At 38.6% G+C, this 27465-nt stretch overlaps 1 protein-coding gene and 1 long non-coding RNA gene across 23 annotated transcripts in view; one reads left to right on the top strand and one right to left on the bottom strand.

The window, feature by feature from the left end:
• Positions 1-23291, bottom strand: part of LOC143434361 (uncharacterized) — a 49544-nt gene extending 26253 nt beyond the window's left edge. Inside the window, exons 1-3 of one of the 2 annotated variants that reach the window (XR_013103819.1) lie at positions 23047-23291; positions 3040-3314; positions 2046-2236 (exon numbers count right to left, since the gene is read on the bottom strand). This is a non-coding gene — a long non-coding RNA (uncharacterized LOC143434361). The remainder of the gene's footprint in view (positions 1-2045; positions 2237-3039; positions 3315-23046) is intronic. The other variant, XR_013103820.1, reaches the window with a different exon arrangement.
• Dtna (dystrobrevin alpha) overlaps positions 1-27465 on the top strand; it is a 342076-nt gene that overhangs the window by 104193 nt on the left and 210418 nt on the right. The window lies entirely within an intron of this gene.

Here is a 27465-nt window from a genome sequence, read left to right as displayed (position 1 = left end):
AACAGTGAAGATTGGCTCTTGGGGATCTAGAGCCAGATCTCAAAATGTCGCTGTGCATAAAAGTCCTTTAGACACCTGTGTCCTTCTACTTTACTTCATTAAGGCATCCTGGGTTCATCTACCTCATAAGAGTTCTTTGCTCCAGATTTCAAAGAAGATACACATCCAGTGGCTCCTCTTTCCCAGTGTTGTTCCCATTCTGACACTGATTGCAAATCCCCTCATATTGAAAAACAAAAGACTCTGTAGCAATGGTAATTTAAAGTAAATGTTATACAAAACAAAACTACATGAATCGATTGCTCTGAACAAGAGTTTTAAAGAAATCAAGACTGGAACAACGGAGAAGGAGAATGTGCTGTAATGATTTGCTCATAAATTAAATTTAAATTAATGCATAAGGTCTAGGTGGATGGAATATGAGGTTGACCACTAAAGAAGGCTGCCATCATTTTTATAATTTTGATTATATAGAGAAATTGGTTTGCTATAACTGAATATTCTCAAGCCTATATTGAAGTGTATATTCTGTAAAAATAGGCCACATCATGATTTTCTCATAGTTTAAGCCCTTCACTAGCTAAGAATACTTGCCAGGGGAGATGGGGGAAATTTTTACTACTATATCCAGCTCCTTTGACAGAAAGATATCATTTTGAAAAGCAGTCCTTTCTCTCATGACCTTGGCATTTGGTGGCAGTATTTGACAAAAAGTTCCGTGTTTTCCTAGACGGTGTCCTTTCTCACTCTGTATTGTACCCTGCATTAGTAATTCAGAACACACACCAAAAACTGTAGAGATCAATCAAAAGAAAAGCAAACAAGAAACACAGTTTTGAAAATCAAGGAGAGGGCTTTCTTCCAGATGGCTCTGTTAGGGGTAGAATTCAAGGGGGAAGACTGCAGTCACGCTGGAGCTGACGTGACCATGAGGTCAGATCTTTCTGATTTGAATTTTAAGTTCCAGTAACACCAATAAAGCCAATCCCATAAATCCTACCTGGTCTTTGAACTCTTATGATAAATCTAGCATCAATTTTAAATACTTTTGAAAAAGACTCTGTTGTGGCATCCACATTTGACACACTTAAGTTACTCTGCTGGCATTTGGGTGAGTTAGAGATTTGTGTATGCATGGTCCCAGGCCTACAAGAAGATAGGGAGCCATAGCTATGGGTTCCTGTTGTTATGAAAATCAGGACTGAGTTTCAGCAGAAGCTCTTTCTTCTGCCTAGCAGGTGAAAGGGTTTTTACAAAAAAACAATACTAAGAATAAAAATACATCTTTAGTGCTCAAACGCACACTGATCAATCCGTTCTGGTCACCCTGGAGCACCTGCTAGTGTATGTCTTTTTTCAGAAAGGTATCTCTTGGACTCTTCTTTTGGATTCTTGGAGGTGTAATTATGAGAGCTTCCAAAATTGTTCCTAAGTTCAGTGCAACCCATGGCGATGCCAGCAAGAAATACCCAGAACTGCCTTTAGTGGCAAAACAGTTTTCCATCTCTTTCTTCTTTGCAGTGATCCATCACGTGTGTTGTGAAAATTAATCACACATTCCTCTATTTTTCCATCACAGGGTCAGTTTGGCTGCCCTTTCATCTATTGTTTAAGTACTTTAAATCTTCTTCAGTCATGGGACTATCAACCCTTTTAGCAGAGGTCAACAAAATTAACCTTGACCTTGCTGTGAAGAGGGATACCCTCATACCATCACATGCTTAACACATGTCCACCCAGCCCTTCCATGTCTCTTCCCATCTAGGTGCAATGTCATTGAGTAGCATTGTTTACATGGCATCCCTAGAACTTCGTAGTTTTTATTTATTAATTATTCTCAACTCTTTATCAACCCTTCCTGATCACATAAAATTTCACTTCCTGTTTTCAAACTTAGATAGTCATTACAAATGGAAGATAGAATATACTTGTATATGATCAAAACACAATGCTTTGATTTCTGTTCCAGTTGGCACAGGTACACTTTTTTTTTTTTTTTTTTTTTTGAGAAAATAAAAAAAATGACTCAAGAGCTGGGAACATACCTCGGTTGGTAGAATGCTTCTTTAACATTCACAAAGCCCTGGGTGTGAGCCCAAGTACCACATAGCCATGACACAGTGATGTATCCCTGTAACTTCAGTACTCAGGAAATGACATAGGAAGATGAGAAGTTCAAAATCAACTTTGACTCCATAATAAGTTTTATGCAAAGCCGCAATACAGGACACCGTATCTGAGGGGAAAATAAAGGAATAGTCATTTAATAGTCCACTGTAGGCACACAGTGCTAGATCTTACTTTTTTTTCTTTTATATTAGAAGATATGCTATGTAGCTTGTAGGAGTTTGTACTTGGAAGAGACTCATCTCTCAAGATTACTTTGTAAGCTTTCCTGTAAGGAAAACCATAAAATACACCAAGTTCCATTGTCCTTTTAACTTCTTCTTTCCTAATTATAGATGCTGAGCTGAACTAAACCAAGGGAGCTAAACTCAAAGCCAAATTGTTAATAATCTAAACATCAGTGTCTCATATAATTATTGCCTTCTTTCTAAAAGGAAGTCTAAAGATTAGGTCTCCTGAGATGGACACAACAGAACTCTTTCTAAGATGTTTAATTGATATTTAAGTTCTCAGAAATAATACATAAAGACAAAATGAGCAGCTGGGGACATTGTCACTTTTATGATGACCATATGGAACATTGTTTTGAATTGTGGTTTCTGGTGTCTCACACAATTGGAGTAGGCTCATGGTTTTGATGTGTGCTTACTATGTCCAAGAAAATGGGAATGATGGGACTTCATGAATAATTAATTCCACATGCACACACCCATGAACATACAAAAACACATCAACATTTATGGCCCCCTCCCACACAAAACTTTTAGAAATAAAAGAGGAAATGAAATAGTTAAGAAATATAATAAATATTCTCAGTAAAATACAAGATGGCCTAAATGGGCTAAAGTGGTTGCATACTCTCATAGATCAAGTCTGTTTTGATGAACTGTCATACTGGCTGAATATCCTTACCTTTTATTCTCATCCGTAGTGTTGGGATACCAACAGGATGAAAATCTCAAGGTGTCGAGATAAGTTAAGATGAGATGAGATGAGATGAGATGAGATGAGATGAGATGAGATGAGCTCTATTAATCAGTTGATGAGTTCAGCATAGTGCCTGTGGAGCAATGATGTCCTCATAAAGTTCTGATGTTTTAGGGAAATGCTGATGTCATCATACAACAATGACAACACACTTAAAATTATGCAGTTCTTCACACTGTGTAGACATAGTATTGGAGAAACTAAAAGGAAACACTCATTTTAGTGATCCATGAGTCAGGAGACACTGAGATTATTTTCTTCTTCCTACCTACCTGACACAACAGAAAACATAGAAAATACAAATTCTCTGAGATAAATCTAAGGTTCCTTCTCTTGGACCTTAACTGTTCTAGGATTTGGCTTACAAACCTTCACCTTGAGAAGGTGAACACTTCAAAAACATAGCTTCTTATATTCTACCCCAAATTCTTTCATTCACTGGTTCAATTGACTGTCATGGAAACTGAGTGTGTAGGATGATATAGTTCTGTTCTCTAAAGTTTCAAACCTCTAGGCTTAGGCATTGAGCCTTACAAATCCTGATCTACGGAAGTTCATTTCTTTCTTCTGATTCTATATTGTTTTTCAGGGAAGAAAGTTCTCAGAATAATCACAGACTCTCAAAGGGCACAGTAGTGTGCAAATTCAAAAAAGGAGTCCTTACAGACTTGACGCATATACTCTGCGGTGCATCAGCACTACAGAAAATGACAAGCATTTGGGAGACCTCTTTGGGCCTAGACCTTGACTAATCTTTTCTTGCCCATTGTTTCTCAGAATAACAATTGTTATAATTCTTCAGTATTTACATTGAACAGCAAACAGATTATACTCTAATGTTTCCCCAATCCTCAGTTTACCTGTAAATGTTTTCTTACCAGTTTATCCTCTCCTTGTCTTATAATTACCAAATATTGTATGTGTTGACACGATTGAAGAAGCAGTACCCATGAGAATAAGTCATGCCTGGGAGAGTTCTCTATGCATACAAAATTATGGTCAGCCCTTATATTAGACTCGCTTTTAAAATATTGTGTAGATATTGTATAGCTTATTCATCTGCATACCTCCTTCATCTCATCTCCAATATAATTTTCTTTTGTTCAATTATTTATTTATTTACTTTACATCATTTTCAGAGCACCCTCCCCATAATTTTCTAATATCTTGCTGGATCCATCTCATCTTTGGGCAAGTCAGTCAATATTAGAGTGGAGAGGAAGCCTAGACCATATTATAAAATAATCACATCTGTTAATTTCATAGAAGGAGAGCAACTTTGTCCATAAAAAAAGGAACAAAACATCCACTTGATCTATCTGGTTACATCCTGAGGTCTTTGGAAAATTCATACCAAGCATTCGTTGGCCCAAAAAACAACAACTGGCCAGAATTGGTTGTGTTATTTTGTAGAATTCACATCACTGCAATATGTTTGTTGTCAGTACATGAGAGCATTCTGGAGTGAAGTCTGGAGTCTTCTTAAAAACATTAAAAGTCTGGGAAGCATTTTCAATTAACAGTGACTTTTAATCATCATTTCCTGGAAACACAATGTCCAATAATTCTCTACTCAAATAGGAAACAGTGATGGGTAGGGCTGTAGCTCAGCCACACTCCTGTGACTCACAGATAGTACCTACCTCTCATATCTGAACCATTTGTGACTGTTGCTTTCATTCATGGAACCTTGGATAGCTTAGGCTAAAGCTTCCATTATTAGGAAGCAGGATTTCAAGGTGTTTTCAGTGGTCCTTTCCACTACTTATGAAAAGTTCAAAAGAATTATATGTTGAAGCAGAAGCACATATTTATGGGCAATCTTGGTCCAGCATTTGCAACTTTTATAAAAGCATGAAGCAAATTAATTACTTTGCACAGTAAGGAAAACCATGGCCAACAATCATGGAACAATTGCTGTATAATATCTGAATATTCTCCTCTGAGGAAGCTTACAGAGAGTGGGTAAAAAAATATACATATCATAGCTTCATGTATCAGGCACAACAGAATCCCACAAAGGAATGCAGAAGATTCATAGAGAAAGAAAAGTTAATGCAAAAGTTTTTGTTTTTTTTTTAAGATCACAAGTTTAACAAGCTTATGTATAAGCAGTTAATGTCATAAGAAATGTGTTATCCCAACACACATGTACCCACAGGTGAAAGACAACAGGGGAAGAATGCCAATGAACAGGAGAAGAGAATGGCATCATCAAGTAATAATGGGAACAATTACTACAGACAGAGAGTCAATGAGGGAACTGTATTACAGAAGGCAGAGACAGACCCATTTAAGAAAGAAGTCGCCATTAGTAGCATTACAAGAAACAGATAGGGAAGTATCTCCTGGACTCTTGGTGGACTTTTCTTTCAGGAGACAAGAAGCCTGTAAGGAGTTGGCTCTGGGTGACCATGGAGAAAGGAGCTGGAATGCATGAGGGTGAGATGTGAAGGACAGATAGAGAGTCTCCATGAGGCTATGCCTGGGGAGGTGGCTAAATTGAAGTCACACTAAAGATTATTTAGTAAAAATATCACTATTAATAAAGCAATAAAGAAATTATTCTGATGTCAATATACAGAAATGATTAGAGACATCAGTAGTTTGAAGAGTTGGGAAAGAGGAATCTATAACGTCTCTGAACATAGGGAAGAGGGAGAGATACAAAAATATATTTTCCCTATACCTGACCTGTTTCAAACCAATAGGCACATTGCTGTTGTGTCTGCCTGTGAGTTGAATATTCTAGATATTCAACTCCCTTGAAATGACTGAGTTGCACTGGAGGATATTTAATAAAAATATGTACTTAAAGTTTTGGTTACTTATTCACATTTTAAAATACTATTGTGTGTGCATTGCTAGAATACTTGAACAAATGATTACACCATGTGGAAGATAAGGTTACTTCAAAATCACTCTATGGAACAAATATAGACAGACAGTCAGACAGACAGATAAATTATCATACTGCGTATGGTATATAGATTCAGCAAAAATAGTTTTAGAAAGACCTAAATTGTGTGGGAAACAGTTCTATATTCTTAAAAGGTCACAAACAGGGACTGGCATGCCTATCTGATTCATATTTGCAATTACTATATTTCATCCTAAAAGAACACCTTGAGAGATATAAATGGGTGGGAGAGTTCTTGCCAATTATCTACAAGTTTCTGGCTTTGCCCACCATTACTACAAAAAAATATTTTTAATTGTTTTCAGTGATCCACATCGGTTTGATCAAAAAAATCACTAGTTTGGTATATATTATTGGTAACACTGTATTCTATGAAATCGGAAACTGTCATATCTTTTTCTAATACATGCCACAGGTAGTGAATATGGCTCTGTGCTGAGGCCTGGGCCCAGACCTCTGTGAGACAAAACTCCTGGTCCACCAGTTATATGGACAGGTATGTCATACAAGTGTCATCTCAATACAGAGTTAGGGACTTAAAGCTGCAGGCCTTTCTAAAACAGCCAGAAGATCTAACTCAAGAAACAGAATTGTTGCCTCAAGCAAAACCAGACAGATCTGGAAAATACTTTCATTTGGGCTGATTAGTTCCTGCAATAATAGTCATAATGTATCCAAAGGGAGCTCTATTCATGATTAAAAAATAGAATTATACTTTTAAAGAATTTCAGGGAAGATAAAAGTGACTTTTCCAAAGAATAAAAATACATTGCAACAATTCTTTTTTTATTATTTGCATAAAACACTTCATCTTTCTGGATCTTCTGCAATTCTATTTAGTTTCCACCAATTAAGTCTCAGGGATTCTCTGAGGAAAGAAGGATTGGAGAAGTGGGGGAGGGGTTGGAGGATGCGACTGGGAGGAGTGGAGGGAGGGGGCTGCGACCAGGCTGTAAGGTAAATAAATTAACTAATTAACAAGGGAAAGAAAGTCTTGGGAGTTCAAGTATTGCTATATTGGGAGAACTTTCTAGGCTAGACTAGACCAGTAACTATACTTAATACAATAAGAAGAAAGAAGTGGACAAAGGCAAGGTTTTATGTCATAATATTTAATCATGTGTCAGTTCATTCATTCCTGCAGAAATACTAATAGGGTCTTCTTACATGGTAGGCATTATGCTATCTGCTTCCTCTGACGCACACAAAAGAACCCAGAGTCAGTAAGGGTTCAAAGGATTAACTGTGCGTGCTGTGAAGAAGTGATTATGTCATATAGTAAGAAGTGGCATCAGGTCCCACAAGGCATCCGTGTTGTTTTCTCAAAGTTGCATTTTTTAAAATCATAATTCTCCAGAATGTGTTGAAAATTGTTCTCTGAAGCTATTTTAACTTTGCACAGACGCAGCACTTTCACTTCAGGAAAAATGCTTTTATTTTCAGCTCAAGTTCTTAATCGGGGAAAGCATGGCAGATGCTTTTCCCAAGCACACGGGGTTGATTGGAGCTGAATTTTAATTAAAATTACTCAAAGGCTTAGTGGCTCTCCATTAAAAAAAAAAAAAAGACTGTCTTATAAGGCATGAAATACTGTTAGGATAAATCATGATAGAAAGAAAAGCAGAAAAAGGTAACCAGTTATTCACTGACTTTATCTTGAAGTTATCTTAAGTGTTAAAATAGAAAACACAGTTATCATTTTTCTTTTTATAGTTACACTTACAATAATCTGTAATGGCATTAACAATGAGGTAAAACCTAATACAGAGTGCAGCAAAAGAAACTGATAGATTAACATTTACATTATAAGTTCCTATATTTAACATCTGCCGTTGGGTTTCATATGGCAACTGTTTCTTATCTGCTGAAGGTTTGACAACTGACTGTTTAAATTTAGAATGCAACACTCCTTTTAAATAATGAATTAGAAAACATCACTCCGCTCTTTCCCTCTTGCATGTGCCAAATGTCAATACAGTTTTTTTTTCCAGCATAATCTTTAACTTTGAAAATCTCTGTTCCCCCACAAGAAAAGGGTATACAGAAAGTTAAAATTTAATAGAGACTTAATTAGGCAGTATTGTTGAGTTCTTTTTATAAAGAGTGCTATCTTGGGTTCTTGGCGAGATAAAGAGATGAACTGGATAGGGCCGTGAGTCACACAGACCTCACACAATGCACTTCAAAACACCTGTGATAAATGCTTTAATGGCTGTATAAACAGTGTCCAGGCTGAAAGTTCGGCAAGGACTAGGGGACTTAATTCCAGTCAAGGATGAGGTCTTTTACATAATAGAACTACATGGGGTGTGTTCAGAGGACAACTGTGAGAACGTGAAGCATATTACACTAGAGAACTTAACATCTTCAGAAACAATCAAACTCTGTGAACAGACATGATTACAGTAAAATGTACAACTGCATACCAAAGAGCAAACCAATGTCAGACCATGCTGAGTTTGCTTAAGGGATAAACTAGGATTGACTGGAGAAGACAGATCATGAGATGTGCCGGGGAAGATGTGGCCTATCTGCAGAAGCAGCAGCACTAGTTTGAAATGAGTAATGTGACACTTGAAGCAGGAGAGACTGTCTTGACTGAAAAAGCAGATCATCATGCTGTCCTCCTGCTGCTCCTCCTCCTCCTCCTCCTCTCTGTCCTCCTCCTCCTCTCTGTCCCCCTCCTCTCTTTTCCTCCTCACTCTCTTTATCTCCCTCTTTCTCTTCATTTCTTCTCCCTCCTTCTCCTTCTGTCTTTCTCCTCTTTGTCTTGATCTTCCTCCCCAGGCTCTTCCCTCCTCTTTCTTTTCCTCTTCCTCCCTTTTCTCTTCCTCCATGTACCAGAATTCATTAGAGTAGAATATTCCCAAGAGATGAAATTCACATTGTTGAGAGTTGTGCATGAGATACATGATGGAGACTCATATATAGATACAACTTATTGGTTTAAAGAATCTTACCATTAATGTGGAAATATAATGGGATCCTTGTTAACATCAGGTGTTCTTTGAAAATTCCCAAAGGAACAGATCAGATTCACTAATGCAGGACTGAAAGGAACACCTCTCTTAAGACTCAAGTTAGGGAATCTGATTGAACTGGTAAGAACAGGAAAATAACATAGTTTAGTTTGCCAAGAAGCCTTGTGATGCATGAAAGCAGCTAGGAAGATTAGTGTGACAGCTATTGTTTTTCTGAGGCACTGTTTTATAAAGGTTATTCTAAACAGTATGGTATCTGTACAGGATTAGGCAGATAGGCAGTGTTCTAGTAACTTCCGACATATTGTGTATTCACACAATACATGATGGGTGCGTATTCAAGTCTAGTGCTTATAGACACCTGTAGAACCTTGTGAGTCTTAGAAGAAATATTGTAGTTGGTTTGCTATGCCATAAAGATTATACTTTTTAAAGAAGTGACAAGATGGATTCACATTTTTAAAACGTAAGAGACCCCTAAATGTAAATGTATCCATGAACAGAAAGGATTATGTCAGAAAAGGACCTAACTCAGATGTGCTTAAATGGTGCAAAGCCTGGAGGCAAGACCAGAGAAGGTCAGTCCAATTTCCTCCCAGGACAGAGCAATAGATCTTGGTGACAAGGAGATGTTCAGTGAGATTAGATTTCTTTAAAACTGAGTTCTGCTCTACTGAGATCCTTTTGTACCTCTACCTAAGTACACAGTTGGGTGTTTTTCACGAGAGAGAAGATGGGAATTCATATGTAGATATTCCATATTGATTGAAAACATCTTACCATGATGTGAAGGTATTAGTCTGTAGCTGCTTGTTCATTGTGTGTTTCACCTCTTGAGAGTGTTCTGTGCTAATCAACTCTGTTTTCTACACGGGGGATGAAAAAAGGAAGAAGAGGAGCTTGAGGAGGAAGATCAAGATGAGGAAGAAAAGAAAGACATAAGAAGGATCGAGAAGAAGAGGGGCAAGATGGGGGGGGAGGAGGAAGGAGAGGGCAGAGTGGAAGAACAGCAGCAGGAGGACATGATTTAGGGACATGCTGATAACATTTAAAGAGCTCTTCTGAAGGTGGCCTGACTTTATCTGAACCATATAATCACCCGGGCTCACTACTCCCACCGACTTAAATTCATAGGAATCAGAAAGACCAATAATACAAAATCCTCCTTACCAGAAGCATAGAAAATCCCCAGAAATCTTGCCTAGGCAAAATGTACACAGAGGAGACTGACAGTCCAAAAAAAAAAAAAAAATACCAACTTATCAAACTATGTATCTCTACTGCATCAAAGCCAATAATAAAATAGACTTGAACTTTCTGCCCTCTTTATTGGTCAAAAATTATATTTATCCCTGAGACCAAAATAATATCTATGTGAGAACCTTTGTTAATTGGGAAATCATCCTTCACTCCCAAGTTCACCTGCATAAGGTACATTTCCTTTCCTTTAAGTGACTGAAATGTCTGATTTGCCCTTTATCCCAAGAGAGTAAATTGTTCCCACCTTCCCCTTGGACTCTTTCCAGCCAACTGTCTTCAGAGCCTTCAGTTTCCATAGCAACTTCACACCATTACCTCTTCCCAAAAAGAGCCTTCAACATCCCCCCCGAGGTTAGCTCCAGTGATATCAATAGGCCCTAGGAACTGCAAGGGCCACATCCTCGGAATACCTGCGAGTAGGGTTATAATCAAGCCTCTGACCCCATCCATGATGCTTAGTGTTTCTATTCTTTGTCTTTGGTTCTATGGAGACTCCCAGTCCCCTTCCTTTTCTGGTCAAGTTGATGTCGCACCAAGGCAACTGAGCATAGAGAGGCCCCAGCTTCTCAGATCTCCTTCCAAATTTACTATTCAATTTATATGTGATTATCAGTGACTAGAGGATATTACATCTGACTATATCCTAATTGGTAAAAGTAAGAGTTTAAGTTCCTACAGTAGCTCTTTTAATGAGAGGACTCATTTAAGCCATTTTTCTGGATTGGATGGAGGATATTTTAACTTTTTAAGGGGTGGGGGCTTAAGATGACAGTTAATGAGATCATTCCTTCCTAAAGCCCAAGATCCTGGGCTTAGTCTCAGCAACACATAAAAAAATAAAAATAATAAAAATTCTTCCTATGAATTCACTTTCTGTTAAACAGTATTTAAAACATAATCTTATTTTTAATAACATTAAAAGTTATGTGATAGGAAACAGCCCCATGCCATATAAATTCTATTGAAATGATTTCAAACAATTTGATATACACCTGACATGTGATGTCCTCATGTATTTTTTTAATCATAGGATTTTTGGACATAGAGCTAAGTAAACCCTACCATCAGTGTAGTGATCCAACTATGGAAGAAGACTGATTTTCCTTGCACTCTCCTTAGACAACGTCCAAATTGCATTTTGCTCTTTAAGCTCTTTCTATTATTGATCCATATAAGTTTTATCTGATGTGTTTTCAGAGAGAGGATTATCAGAAAACTTCAGGAACCTCCTGGCATTTTAAACTTGCATATTACTAGCTGAGGGTTTCATTCTTGTAAACCCAAAGCTTCCAGCTTCTTCAGTGCTGCTGTGAATGCAGAGAGACAGCTGTGTGAAATGCTATTGTTGCCCTGGTTTCTTCCAAGCGCTGCAGATTTTCATTTTTTTTTCTATTTGTCACACTTCAAAAACTTATATTTCAAACTGGTAATACCCATGATAATAGTATTTTGTTTGATATACACCAATTATTTAAAATACATGATAGAACTATAACACTGATTCACTAAAATAATTTTGCACAGGATCTTCCTTCATAGAGGCAAAAATTCACATATTTTATTATACTAAATGTGTAGTTACATATTATAAATCTAATATGCTATAGATAGCATATTATAAATATCTAATCAATAAGATAGCTGTCTACTAAACTGGACAGGCTCTTTTAATTTTGAAAGAATATCGTATGTTTTAGTTCAATTAAACCCTCCAGAAAACCTATCTCATTATTCACATTAAGATTTCCCCCACTGCTTGAAATTTTTCTTGCTCTAAATTATTTTCTTCCCTTGCTTTTCTTGGGTGAAAGCTCTTGTCGAGAATATGATATCATTTTTTTTTACCTCTCTGTGTGCCTGATATCACTGTTAACACCTCCATGCTGAAGAGCTGAAAAGCCAGAGGGTGGTATTTAGCACACCCTTTGCAACTGCCAGTATCCCTGTGATGTCACATCTGGGAGACTACTACAACAGGATGGCATCTCATGGTTTTGTAGTCCCTGACTCCAGTCATACTCCCCTCCCACCCTGACACTCCACACTATGGCCACATCCTGGGACCCTGTGTGTCTCTCTTTCACATTTCTCCAATTACAAGTTGACTAGCTGTGACCATTGATTGGGTTAAGCTACTTAAATACTCAGAACGACCTGGTAAAGAGCTGTAATTACTATCTATCTCTAGTGTGTTTCAATGGGGGAAACCGAGATTCAATAGAGTCGTGTCATTGTGGTGGATATGTGTTGAGGTTGGAGGTTGAAATTAATCTGCCTGACCAGGAAGCCTGTGTGTTTAAGGACATGGGGCACAATGGAGGTCACTAATAGTGTTGACTACAGCAAAGCTGCTAGATCCTCCTTAGAGGGTGCTCTCTTACCCCTACTAGTCAATTCACTCACCAGCAGAGATCAGTGTGCCTATAGAAATGAATGCCTTGGGCCATAGACACATAGGAACCACAGGGTAATCTTGGAATCTACTCAGCTCTACTCCTGTTACAATCTCACATTTTCATTTCAATATTTCATTCATTTTAACTTGCAAATCATCTTCTATAGCCATTATATTGTATTGGTTTTTAATCATTTTGACAGAATGTCTTCATTCTCGACTAGGCAAATTAAAGAGTTTTGTTGGTGTTGTTGTTTGTTGTATTTTGATTTGTTTTGGCAACTACTCTCCATCCTGATGAAGTTTTCTTAATAAAAAATATATTGTATGTCTTTTAACACTTCCAACCTAATACCCCTTTGATTGAAGAAATTGAGATTTTATAAGCTTCCCACAACCATGCCTTCCCTCTGACATCAGCAGCTCCTGTGGCTTTATGCCTTCCCTTAGTGTGTGCTGGGTTGTGTATCTGAGACACCGTGTTTTGGTTTTATTTAAACTGGTCCACCAAGCTTACATTCATCTCTTAAGGGTGATTTAAGGGAGTATCGTTTAGAAAGCAACCCAAGTGTTTGCCATCATGTCTCGGGTCTTTCAATCCTGATTGCTACAAGCTATGCTGGTATGCTTTGTTTTAGATTTCTACATGACTCTGGGCACAGTGCCTTATTTAACAGTTCCCCAGCGTTATTTTGGAAAAGTCCTTTGCAGAAAATGCCAGAGAACACAGCTTGAACTCTTGTCCCCTGTCGGGGAGAGTCTTTCTATCAGCAGGATTACTCTGCTATCTCAAAAGTCATTCAGAGCTTTAGCGGGGAGTTTTGCTTCTGTGAAATATGCTAACTGGAGTTGGCCCTAATTTAATTCATTCAATTGGCTCCAGAGGTAGTGAGCCACATCTGGAAGTTTTGTCCTTTGCTGCAAAAATTTCTTTCTGTATAGAATCTGAAATTCAATTCACTGAAGGTCTCCCATTGCTTCTAAACTCACCTTTTAGAACACTGGTTTTTTTTTTTACTTTCATTTTGATCAACAAAATGAAATTTTCTTTAACAATGATAGCTTGCTGTCAATGATTGGTGTGTCTGCAGATGTGATAGGACACTTCAACATTTGGTAAAATGGTAAAAGTAGTATTTGATACCAGAGAGTCTCAGTCACTCCATGGCCTACACACACAAGACCTGGGTTCCAGTGCACAGGTAGGGAGTATCTAGAAGTTTAAGTCAGTGTGCCTCTCCTGGTCATGACAAGGATAACTATGCTAATATCTGAATTAAGACACCCCTTCATAATCATGCTGAGTTAACTATAGTCCACTGCAGGTTAATTATCTGAAATTCAGAATACAGTGCTAGAAAGAAGTCCTTCGCTAAATGCAATATATTTAAAAATAACCTGGAAATTTTGGTTTTGCAAATGCCAGAAATAAAGGAAAACATAAAAAAAATAATTGAGAAAGAGAAAAGTGGGCAGGCATGGAGAGGAAGCGTAGCATGCAGACATCTTTGAGGACACTGACACTCCTCCAGATGTTACTGTGGTTGACAATGATGAGAATTCAGTCTTATCTAAATGTGTGGTTAGAAAATATAAAAAGTGTTATTACGAGGTTTTCAGTTACTGTGAGTATTCTGTGGTATATATATAAAATTTAATTGACAGTTTTAGGTTTGTCCATGATGTATTAACTACTGGGATTTCCTTCTAAAGGCCAACTAGTATTCCACTGTGTACATACATACCACATGTCCTTACCCATTCATCCATTGATCTAAATTCAGGTTGAGTCTATCACTTAGTGATGATGGACTCATCACTAAGCTGACTCGAATATTGGAGTACACACATCTATTCAGCACGCCTCTTCATTTCCTTTGCCTACACACACAGTAGTGAGATTCTGGGTCCCAAAGTCATTCTTTTGGAAATTGTAAAGTCCCGACTGTATTGTTTTCATATAACACCTTTAACTTACATCGAGTGGGGTCAGTTCTCCAAGGCAAACTGTAATGTGAAATCCTAAACCACTTCTATCAATTCACCATTTATTTCATTAATATCTATTATATACTCAGACCTCGTATAGATCTCTTTAGCTATGTGTGGTTTATGTCATCATGTGTTTGTTGCTTGGGAAGTGAGTTTACTCAGATCCTTTGATGTGACATTTTTTTTTTAACTTCACAATAACAAAATCACGCTTCTTTTTTAATATCATTAACAATCTTATTAGAAATGCCTGTTTAGTTTTGGGAAGGGTCTTTAGTAGCAGATGTAGTCATTCCAAAATTCTATTTTTACTTAACAATATCCATCTGTATCGTAGGCAACATATGCTGCCCTCTATCTCACTGACAGCTCACTTCACTCATTTTCAGAAAGAAAAGGGTTGAAGCACGTGGGCTCGAGTCATTTCAGCTTGCCGGTCTTCTTTATGTAAATACAGTGTTGTAGAAGATGTCACTAGCCCCGTTCACCATCTTTTCATGAACCGTCGGTATTTATGAGCAGCTACCCAAATTCAACATCATTAGCACAAGTCCTCAGTGTGCCTGGGCAGCTGGCCCAGTTCACCATGATTTACCCATGAACAATCTCATACATGGGTATACAGCAAGTGCTTTGTCTGGCTTTCCTGTTTCAGCATACAAATACTAAAAGGACATGTATTTGATGTTGAGATTCAGAAATGTCAAACGTTTGTACTGGTTCACTAAGGAAACTGAGTGAAACAAACACTTTTGAAAAATCACAATTGAAAGTGGCTAGCACACAGTGTGGCAGTTTCCTCTGTTCTTGCAAAGATGGCACAGACTTCACTCAAGATTGTTCTTGTCATGAAGGGGTCATGCAGCAACAAATGTTGCTACCATGCCAGGATTACTGTGAGAATGGTATTGAACTCACTGGTACTGTGAAAAAGTTTCATGCATCATGCCAAGAAATGCTTCTTCCTTAAACTATTTTTAAACATTTGTAACTTTTTTACTCTTTAATAGCCTTTATGGTGAAAAAATTGCAAATTAACTAAAAACATCACACACCAAAATTAACAGAGCCGGAGTCTATACAACCTAATGAACTTATATACAATTAAGATTGACATTTAAAATGGAAGCTGTGTCACATTAAGTTTTACCCTTTCAGTGCTGAATATATTGTATGCACCTATCTACCACCAAACCCCCAAATTCGTGACAAATTAGAACTAGAAAAACAATTAGTTTTATATCCTCTGCATAGACCTCCTCATTCCAAATTTATCTCGTGATGTCGTATTTTAAAATATCTCCTTCCCCTCCCACAGCTTTGAAGTCACTGAGTTACAGAATGCAAATCGTGACTTTGCAGTGAGAGCATTCAGTTGTCAGCTGAGCCATAGAATGTCTTTGCTGATTAAAACGAATTAAGACATTTGTCTTCTGGTGGTTTTGAAACGCCAGCAGAGAAACTGATTACCAATGGCTACTTAATAAAAGGAGTCATCCAGCACAACTCCCAGGCCAGTTCTAACAGATGCCTACAGAAACTAATAAAAAGAGCTGGCACCAAGTAACTGAGTACCCACTGCCAGGCTGGGTTACTTCTAAAATGAATTGATGACATACTTGCTTATGTCACTCTGCTTACTTAATTGTTGATATTTTCCACTTAAATTATTTCAAAAGAAAGGAAATGGATGGAATTGTGTACAAATATTATGCCAAGAGTAAAGAAGCCAGGTAGAGCAGCCTGAAGCATGATTCCTCTCACAGCCAGTGGCTGGTGCTCTTAGTGGCATATTCTTCTCTTTACTTCTAACAAACAGGATTTAATTAAGCTCAGTCCATTGCTCCTTTGGCAGCTTTTATTAGATCTTTTATTCTAGTGGCTTCCGCTGACAGTTCAGGGGAGCAGTTCTGGAGGGAAAGGGGGTGGGGGTTATATTCCACCCTGGAACTAAGCAAACAAAAAGGACCCCGAAGGGGGTAAATCTCCCACACATGAGTGATGGTCCATTTCCCATTGCTGTAATGGGATAGCTGTCACTGAGAAATCTGAGGCCTGAGAAGACCACATGTCTTCTCAACCTCTGGTGAGGACCACTCCTCTTGTGATAATTCAGAGAGACAGTGAAAGGGCAGGTGTGGACTAAATCAAACACAGGACTGGGAGGGGAGGGGGACACTTTACTATGTTCCTAAGTTGTACACAAGAATTGGCCTCCTCCACAGAGAAAAGCATTAATTCCTTTTTAAGGCATTTTTATAATCAGCATGCATGCTACTATATATCATTAATCAGCTTTCAAAGCATGTATATTTTCGTATGTTCTCTATCCCCCAGCTTCCATCCGCCATCCTTCTGCTAGTCAGTTTCTCCTGTTTGGTGGTTTGTTTGTTTGTTTGTTTGTTTTGGTTGGTTGGTTTTGTTTATTTTGTTTGTTGTTTGTTTGTCTTTCTGAGTTTGGGTAACCTCACCCAACATTATATTTTCTAGATTCGTCCATTTTTTTCTTTTCTTTCTTTCTTTCTTTCTTTCTTTTTTTTTTTTTTCAAATTTCATTATTTCACTTTTTTTTTTACAGAAGAATAAAATTTCACTGAGTTCATGACCATTCAATATCCACTCATTTGTTGATAGAAATGACAATGTCACTTCTTAAAAGGCCAGCTTCCCAACATTGCCCCAATGATAATCTTCCACAAGAGTTTCAACAGAGTCAAACCATATTCTTTTTACTTATTGAAAATAGATTTTGTTGTCTAATTGCTCTAGCTAGGACTTCCAGTACTATGTTGAATAGGTGGGGAGAGAGTGGGCAGCCTTGTCTAGTCCCTGATTTTAGTGGGATTGCTTCAAGTTTCTCTCCATTTAGTTTGATGTTGGCTACTGTTTTGCTGTATATTGCTTTTACTATGTTTAGGTATGGACCTTGAATTCCTGATCTTTCCACGACTTTTACCATGAAGGTGGGGGTTCCTGGGCAGGGGGAAAATGGGGTAAGAGAATGGCTTCTGGAGTGTAGATAGAATATCCAATAAAAAAAATAACAATAAATAAATAAAATAGATTTTTTTCATACATTATACTCTAATTACGGTTTCCTCTCCCCCACCTTCTCCCATCCCCTCCCTATTTCCCTACCCATCAAAATCCACACCCTGTCTCTCTCATTAGAATATAAACAGGTATCTGAAACAGAAGAGAAAATTCAAACAAACAGACTAGAAAAGGATAAAACAAACAGGTAAAAAAAAAAAAAAGAGCCAAAGGAAAAGCATAAGACACACATACAGACTCCGAGACACTGGCACACAAAACCCATTCCAGTGAAGTCAGACACCATAAGATACAAGCAAAAGATACATAAGTAGGAAAAAAAATCCCCAAAAAGCTGTATGAGGAAAAAAAGCCTCTCTATAAGGCTGACAAGCCATATCTAAACCATGGCAATGTGGTAAGTACTGTAAAAGTATTTCCTGACGATGTTATTCCAGTTGGCTCTCAGAGAATACTGACTGAGGATTCACACAACCGAATCCCAGCTCTCAGAGCTGCCCCACCGCGTCACGCTCTGCTCACTCTGACTTGGGAGCCTGCCCTGCCTGCTGTAATGGGCACTAGCACTGTTCTTCCTCGGAAATGAACTTGAATTGTTTAAGCTCATGATAGGAACTTTTGAAACCCCAGAGTGTAAGAGTCAGTAAAGGCAATGCAAGGATCATCATGTGGGGTGTGCATGCAAATGTCACCTACTGACAGGTGGAGAAAAGAAAACAGGATCTGAGAATCATTTAGGAAGCTTAATTCAGAGCAGGAGCGCTTCATTGGATCGCTCACAGGGCAAGAGCATACGGCTAAGCTTGCATTTTTACCACAAAGAGGACTTTGGCATCAGAAACCTGTTCGTGTAAATTGATCACGGTCATTTTTGACCCCAGCATGTCCCCACAGGTAGAATGAGCACTGCCATTGTCTGGCAGGTGCCCACATCTCAATCAAAGGCTGGCCCTCCTTTGATGGAGACTCACTCAGCCTCCTTCAGCTGAAGAGTATCCCGAGGAATTGAGATAATGGATCTGCGATGTTACTAAATGTCTGGCATATGGCAGGGAGGCAGTCGGGATTCATTTCCTCTCCGACTTGCTCTTCAGGGCCTCTGCAGCTACCTCCCCTGCAGCCCTAATTAACACTTAATTCCTTTCAGTCAGCTAATGGCCTAGGTGAGGCTACACCCTCAGTTTGTAAATAGTAGCTACTTTTCACTGAGTGTTCCCTATGTTCTAGGCATTGCACTTAACAAGTTGCTTAAATATATTTTCATTTGCTCATTACAGCCACCCTGTGGCAAGTGGTTTACTCAGTCCTGTGTTACAGATGAGAACACAATGACAACCTAATGTGTCATCCAGGAAACTGGTGAAGCTGCCACTGAAGTTGCCTTCTTGGTACCTTCCTTTATCTTCAAGACTCCTTGGCATGTTCTGGCCCTACTTCATCAAGTGTACATAGATATATAGTTTAATTCTCATATGGTATCTTTGTTCTTGTATTTCTAAATTCTGTGTGAGGTTGTGTTACCATTCATTCATTACCTAAACATTTCAACCTGCTTAATTCATAGATTAGAAAAATAAGGTCTCGTGCCCTTAATGAATCATGAACTGTATCCCTCTAATTTGAATTGTGTTGAGGAATTAATTCTGTACCGATCATGTTTTGAATAATCTTTATTGATCACCTACTGTTTACCAGGTATTTTCATAGGAACTTGGGATAGAGTCTGGACCAGAGACTTTCAGTATAGACACAGTATTTCAGCAAATAACCATTCATTGTCAAGAGCCATTCTGTGCCTGTCTGTGCCATCTGCTGCAGATGTCAGTTGCACATCCTCTGCTCAGCCTGGCAATCAAAACTGCCCTCTGTCGTTGCCCAAATGCTCCTGAAGAGAGATAGCAGCTCCCCAGACTAGACCCGCTCACCTCATCCCAGCTTTCGTGGTTTCTTCAAGTAAATGGGCAAAAGGAGGAGCAAAAATAAAAACTATGGTCTCAGTCGATATCAAGGGAAAGTGACAACGTGATTGGAGACAAAGAGTAGAGTCCTCAGAAAAGCCCAACTCTCTTCACAGCAGGCTCCTCTTACTTGGCAAAGATTCAGTAAGGCTGAAATTCATTCTTGCAGTGACTTTCAGAATTGACTTGGGTTGAAATGCTAATTCACGCTAAAACCATCACTCTAGATCTATTCTACTCCAGAGGAGGAAGGAAATAAAGTTGAAAGATGGTAGCACTTGGAGTCTCCTAATTCCATTCTGATCCCATATAATCTTGGCATTTCAATCTACTTGGAAATGAGAAGGGGTGACAAGGCCAGCTGAGAGACTGACAAACACCAACAACAGAATTGTAACATCATAAGCTCTGTTCATGTGTATGTGTTTATGGCATGTGCATGTGTGGGTATACATGTGTGTATAATGTATGACCACATTTGTGTGTAGGTACATGCTGAGGCCAGAAAAGAAGAAAATATCCAGCTTTATTCTGTACTACTCTTCATACTATTGCCTTGAGACTTGATTCTTTCTGAACCTGGAGCAAGGCTGGCAGCTAGCCAGATCTAAGGATCTTCCTGTATCTGCTCCCAGACCCCCACGGTATTGAAGTTACAAATGTGTGAGGCCTTGCCCAACTTTTGATGTGGGTTTGAACTCATTTTCTCATGGTTGCACATCAAGTGTGCTCTTATCTGTTTAGACGTCCCCAGACCCTGTTTGTTTACTTAATTAGTATATGTTAATTGCACAATATAAAGGAATTTTAATCCAGCAACATGGCTGCTCTGTCAAAAAACCACATCCAAAAACCTAGATCTGTGTGATCTGGCTGTAATGACACACCTTTAATCCCTCTGGCTGTACTACAGACATACACTTAGCACATACCTTTAAATCCCTCTGGCTGGAATACAGACATTACTTTAGTACACACCTTTAATCCCAAATAGTGAAGTCTAATTGAGGGAAAGACAAAGTGGTGAAACAGAGAAAGATTTGACAAAAAGAGTCAGAGATAGCATATACCCAACTCTCAGGAGAACAGACAAGAAAGAGAGCAACAGAGAGGGAGAGAGGATGGCAGTTCAGTGAGTGAAGTTCACTTGAGTTCAGGCATACAACCATATTCAGTTGAGGAGTTCAATTCTATGCAGTGAATTGAATTCCATTGAGTTTGTGCAGTCCTGTTAAGTTTGTGCAGTCAGTACAGTTTAGTTTGTGGAATTCACAGGCAGGTTTTCCAAACAGACCAATTCAGTGAGAAGCTGAGTGAAGCCAGTTTGAATCAATCAGCTTGAAAAGGAGCTTTGAACCAGAACAGCTGAGTTGAACCAGCCACACAGGGTTCAGAAAGGACTAGAAAGGGTGAGCTTATTCAACTGTAAGCCTTCAAGATGACAATTTCATCTGATGAATAAAAATTACATTTACAGTACAAAGTAAGGAAAACCACTATAACATTGTCATAGATGTTTATAATGTTGCCAATTGTGTCTGGTCTTTATTATTTGACATATTTCCCTGGGATTTATGGGAGCAAGATTAGGATAGTACTCCAGATCTTTTTCTACATAATCTAGTGAGTTAAAGTATTATTATTGCATTTTTTAAAGCTTCTGCAGTTAGGCAGAGATACCAGTCCCTCCTATATTGCTGTATCTTCAGCATTGTTTGATCAGAATCTTCCTTCTGTCTATACCTTGCAGACTGATCCATTTCTTCTACCACTGACAGCTGTTTGGTTCAATCCAGCCTACCTCTTTTCTTGGAAGTCTCAAGTAGAAATACACTATGAATAGGTTTAAATTTTTCACCATAATACGCACCAATTATCATATGCATTGTTGTATTAATGCATCATTCATCTTTCTGGCAGTCTTGTACTGGTATCTACCCATACTTTGTCTTCTCCCCACTTGTTCTATGCCTGTGAGATCCAGTATTATCAAGGAGGACCTTCACTCCCTGTGAAGACTCTCATTCTTCATCCCATAAACACATATCAAACACAGCTCCAAAGTAGCCACATGTTAGGTGTACATTCCCACCCTGTGATGATCTGGCCAACTTTATAGACTTGCTTATCAGGTAGAATGCTTTGCCCACCTGCCTCTCATCTCCCAGAGAAGAGAGTCTTACCAGTCTTTGGTCTCACCCTATTTTAGAAAGGTCTAGTCTCTGTGTTTGTATTAAATATTAAATCAGAGGGTTGGTTGCTTTGCTGTTTGTTCATTTTGTATTGACTTTTAAGTGATTTTCATTATATAGAAGACTGACTCATTACTGAAGGGTCGGATGTTTTGTTGTTGCTGTTACTTGGTTTGACTTCTTTTCATTTTATTAAGAAAGAACTTGATATTTTATTAACCATGTCAAATTGCATGTGTGTGGGCGAGGCTAAAGGTAAAGGTTTCACCAGTAACTGGATAACTGATATGGTAAAATATGCTAACTGTAATAATTAGTTAAAAACTGCATGAAGATCAATGCACATATAGAAAATGAATGGAACTTGGGATAAAGTGCAGGCACAGGGTAAAGCAGAACAGATAGCTGTATGCTAAATACTCTTAGAGACCTATGGAAACTGATCAGTCAACAAATCCCATGCCTTAAAATTGACAATTCATTGTGTTATAATAAATTCTACTTATGAAACACTGTATACATTAATCAAAGAAAATATTTAATATAATTAATACTGACACTGCCCTCTCCTGTGCTGGGAACTCAACACAGATCTTAACGGAGCAACTCTGAATGCTGGAAAGTTCTTTCACTTCTTGCTGTCAGCTTTTGCCAATGCTCTCTGAAACTTGACTAAATAGCTCCAGACCCTTTTTCATGGTAATCATCAGTGCATGTGTTCCTAGCAATCATCAAACTTGGGCCATCTCTGAGAATAACACTATGAATACTTGACCTGTCTAGTCTACCCTCTTCCAGCAAGAGACTGTTCTAGAAGAAGTTCAGCAACCCCTCCACCAAACTCTCTCCCTCCTGTCCAATGTCATTGCTTCTGAACACTGTGGCACAAGTAGCCAACCACTTTGAACATGGCTGGGAAAGTCTCTCTCTTGTTCTTTGTTTTAGCACAAAAGTCACAAATGATTTGTGAGTTTAGTTTGGAGTGGAATGATAAAAGGAAGAAGCAAAATGAAAGCACAGGAGTTGTGCACCCGATAACTTAGCAAATTATATCACAGTTTTACTTATTTATCTCACATATACAAGGCTGGGAGTTAAAAAAAATAATCCCTCCCAAAGTGCAAAATAGAGCAAAGTTCTGGCAAACTTTCACCAACCAAAATAGATATGCATATCCTACCTGGGGCTGTTATTGCATAGAATTCATACTGTCACCGGAACTCTTGTTTGTAGCTGCTTGTGAAATAATACATATGTGTAGTACCTGGATATAAGTTGCTGTCAGCTGTAGGGCCACTGGAGCATTCTGGGAACCTGCAAGTGGCATCTACAGCAGAATCAAATATAGTCCCAGCCTTAGAACTGAGAGAAAGGAACCCTAAAGTTGCCCAAATCAAAGGTGAGAGTCCCTACTTATCCGACTGCTGTCCTCTGTGCTGCTTCCAAACACTGTGGGCCAAGAGAGAGGTTTATGATCTGATTGCCTAACTCTGATTGCCTAACTGCAGAAGGTCTTTTATAAGTCATATCTACTTATTTATCATTTATTTATTTATTTATTTATTTATTTATTTATTTATTTATTTATTACATGTTGGATCAGGGATGCCAAAGCTTGTGTGTGGAGGCCAGAGGACAATGTGGTGGATTCAGTACTATCCTTCAACCTTTACATAGATTCTGGGTATAAAACTTAACTCCTGGGCTTGGGTGGCAACAGTCTGTACGTACAGAGCCATTTCACTGGACTCTACTTGAATGCCATCTGAATCTCCTGTCTTAATGCCTCAGTGGAAGGAACTCTGTCTGTCACCTGATAGGAATGCAGCTTCGCCTTAGCTTCAGGCAGGCTTTCCTGAGGAATCATATTTCTTGACTGCATTACTAAGTCTCTTTATCCACAGAACTTCAACCTTCCCAGTAATGTCCCAGCACCACCCTGTCCCAAGTTTGTCATCAAGCTTGGAGCACATACTTTAAGTAGTGTGTCGTAGCTCAGCACAGCCTGTTTCAAAACATCTCCGGGTATTAGGTTCAGCTGGAGTCATGATTGTTGACCATTTCTGATAACATTCTTTTAATCTGGACATGGTCAGTCTTTAGTGAGCAAAGGGAATGTGAACTCAGAGTTCAAAGTTTATCATGATCTCAGTGCCTGGGGCATCTTTGTGGAGCCACTGGGGCCAGTACTCACATTTCTTGCCTAAGTTGATAATTCATGTACCCACCTACTTTGAACAGTGAGCATTAGAAGAATGCTTGCTTCCTGTCTTAATTTAATTTGCAGTGTTAGAACCCATTAAAACATATATGCTTATGTCCCTGTGTTCTTATTGTATGACGGGAATCTACAAGGATGGCTCTTGACTGACGTCAGGAAAGCTAAGGGTGACAGACGGACAGACAGACTTTCTTCCACTGAGGCAGAAAAACTGAAGATTCAAATGACATTCACATAGAGGCCAGTGAAACGGCTCTGTAGGGAAAGACCATTACCACCCAAGCCCATGAGTTAAGTTTTATATCCAGAATCAATGATTCAAATACAATATGATGAAAAACCATGCAACCACATGCTGCTCAATTTGGCTTTTATTTATCTTCATTGCTATAAAAGTTGAGTCTTTAAGAAAATATGTTTATTTTTATTCCTCTGTGCAGAACCTTCAAAAATATATTAAACTGAAATGCTGGCACTTAACCACCCATTTCCACAACTGCATTGTCTAGGCTATAGGCCAAGCATTCAAGCTGTATCCCATTTTTGTTCTTAAACATACTGTACATTTTATTATTGAAAAGAAATGGGATGAAATCTGACAATAAAGCTCTGTGCATTGCAACAGGCCCTAGAGAATCCAGTCCCAGCACCGAAAGTGAGCTAAATTATGAGATAAACAAACCTTGACTTCTCTCTTTGTTCTGTTGTTTAAAGCTAATTGCCAATATGAAATCATACTATAATTGTTATTATATAAATCATAGTAGTCGCATTGCATGTGCTTTCATTACATAATTCATTAAATCTAGAAACATTTTTCAGTATTCCCTTCTAATACCTGTAATGAAAATAATCAGCCTGTGGGGACTGGAGTAAAGGCTCCTGTAGTAGAGGAGCAGAATTTGGTTTCTAGCATCTGTGCCTGGCAGTTTTCCATCACCTGTAACTCCAGCTCTAGAGCATCCAATACCCTCTTCTGAATTCTATGGGTTCCTACACTCATGTGCACATACCCCCAGGCAGATACACACATAATTTAAAGGTAATAAAAATAATTTTTTAAAATCATTTTCTGTCCCCCAAAGCCAAATTTCCAGCACCCCACTTCCCCACCCATCAGCTGCTGCCTGCTTTGTCGGCGTGCTTTCTAATGTTCTCCTCTAATTGTTTGCCTCCCACCATGGCTGATCTGATTACAGAGGATAATGGGACAGAGGAGAAAGATATTTTAAATCCACAAATAAGCCAAATTCCATCTGAGTAAGTCGTTTCGGGCTCTTCTTGCCTGGCCTGTTTCTAGTTGTCTGACTCACTGCAGAGGAATTCCTAGGATGTTCTGGTCATACGAACATAGAGATTAAAGCTACAGAGAAACAAAGGGGAAAGCCAAAATGCCCACAAACCCCAGTGGAACATGGAGGAGTTATCATGATTAAAAAGATCTTTTTGTAAATGCCAATTATTTATGACAGTTTATAACTTTATTATCTGAAGTACAGAGACAATGAACATACACAGCAAGTAATAAAATACCTTTCGAGAGGCCGAAGACCGGGCTCAGTAAGCATAAGATTGCTTATTGCACTTGCAGAGAACCCAAGTTTGGTTCCCATCACCCACTGAAGCAGCTCTGTAATGTCAGCTTCAGGGACAATTTGACATGTCTGGCTCCAGAGGGAACCACCTGCATACATAGGCACACATACACACTCACACACACACACTTTAAAATAAAACCTTAAAATGATTTTCTGAAAGACTGGCTGAAATGTGGTCCTCAGCTCAAGAGGCTGTCTGCGCTGAGAGATTTTGCAAAATCTCCAAAATCTTACAGGGAACCAAATGTACCCCAAGGATTTTTGTAGTCACTTAAGCATCTCTAAATTTATTTTTGAACTCAGATTTGTTTAGTTGTTGTAGATGTGAGCTTGGAACCATCAGGAATAGTCCAGAAATACACAATCCAGCACCCCACTTCAAAATCAGAAAGGGACATCACGGTTTTCACTCCACTTCACCCAGCCTTTTGTCTTTGGCCTAATATGGATATAAAATGTATCTGGCATTACTGCTTCCAGTGCTCCCGGGCTTGACAGAATGCTTAGACCTTTGCACAATGAGCCCTTTATTGCAGCAAATATAAAAAGATGTAACATTCTAAACAGCTCATCACATTCCTTCTTGTATCTCTTGTACACACAGCATATTTTAACGTATAGTACATATTTAACTATGTTTTCAAAGTGGCAAATTTGTTCTTTTAATCATTACCCTTTAAGAGTTCTTGGTGCACGTTGCTGGAGTTGTTAACCAGACACATTAGTTTTTATCACTTTGACAATTAAAGAGAACACTGTCCTTGCCCACATCTCTCAACCTTATTTCCCCCATAAGTCTTGTTTTAATTTATTTTTATTGGATATTTTATTTACATTTCAGATGCCATCCCCTTTCTCCATTTCCCCTCCCTAGAAAAACCCCAATTCCATTCCCCCTTCTCCTTTTTACTTATATATAATTTTTAAAATGTTAATCAAAGGTTTTATAAGTTTGGTAATGCTCAATAACAAGATGCCCATACAATCAGAAGTGTAGCCCAATACACAGCCTAGATATATCAACTATCTTTGACTGTCAGAGACACTCTAACATCCACCTCCATGTCCCCCTTCCCCCGTCACCTAGTTCCTCCTCTCCATCTCCTCCTTTCCTTACTCCTCCTCTTCTTCTCCTTAATCTTTCCCCCTTAGCTCCTCCTATATATCACCCTTCCTGTTAAAATAAAACTTTTCTCTCAAAATACAATTGGAGCATAACTATACCAATTTGTGTCAGTAAGGTAAAAGATAGACCTGATACCCAGTCCATCATTTTGTTGACTAACCAGAACCTCTGTCATCTCTCCTAACTAAAACACTTAGTTGTGAACCTGGCTTTTTTCTTGGCTTTAGAATGAATGTCAGCTGAAAAACATCCTCCCAAATCTTTTCTCTTAAAGTAAATAGCCAGCATTGGCTATGAGACTATAAGTCTTCAACCCCACCAGAAATCCAGAATGACCAAGTTAACTGAAATTATGGGAAGCACAAAGCATAGCTCCTAAAATTTAGCCAATTTATAGAGACCGCTGAACACCTGGACAGTCTCTATACTACAAAACATTGGAGCATCTGGTCTTCTGCCTTCTGGACCAGGATCATCTGACAGACCTAGTGATGCAGAATTATTAAGGGCTGATTACTCTGTCTTGGCAGATATAATCAGTCGACTATTCCCCAAGTGTGTCCTTTCCTGAACAGTCATTTGTCCGTAGATGAAAAGAGGCAATTCTTGCCTAGTGACTGTCTCACCACAACTGGAGTAACTCCAAAGATGGTC

This window comes from Arvicanthis niloticus, chromosome 14 (genome assembly GCF_011762505.2).
Source record: "Arvicanthis niloticus isolate mArvNil1 chromosome 14, mArvNil1.pat.X, whole genome shotgun sequence".
In the NCBI taxonomy this organism is placed as follows: Eukaryota; Metazoa; Chordata; class Mammalia; order Rodentia; family Muridae; genus Arvicanthis; species Arvicanthis niloticus.
Note: the sequence above shows the minus strand (reverse complement) of the source record. Positions and strands in the feature narration are given on the sequence as shown.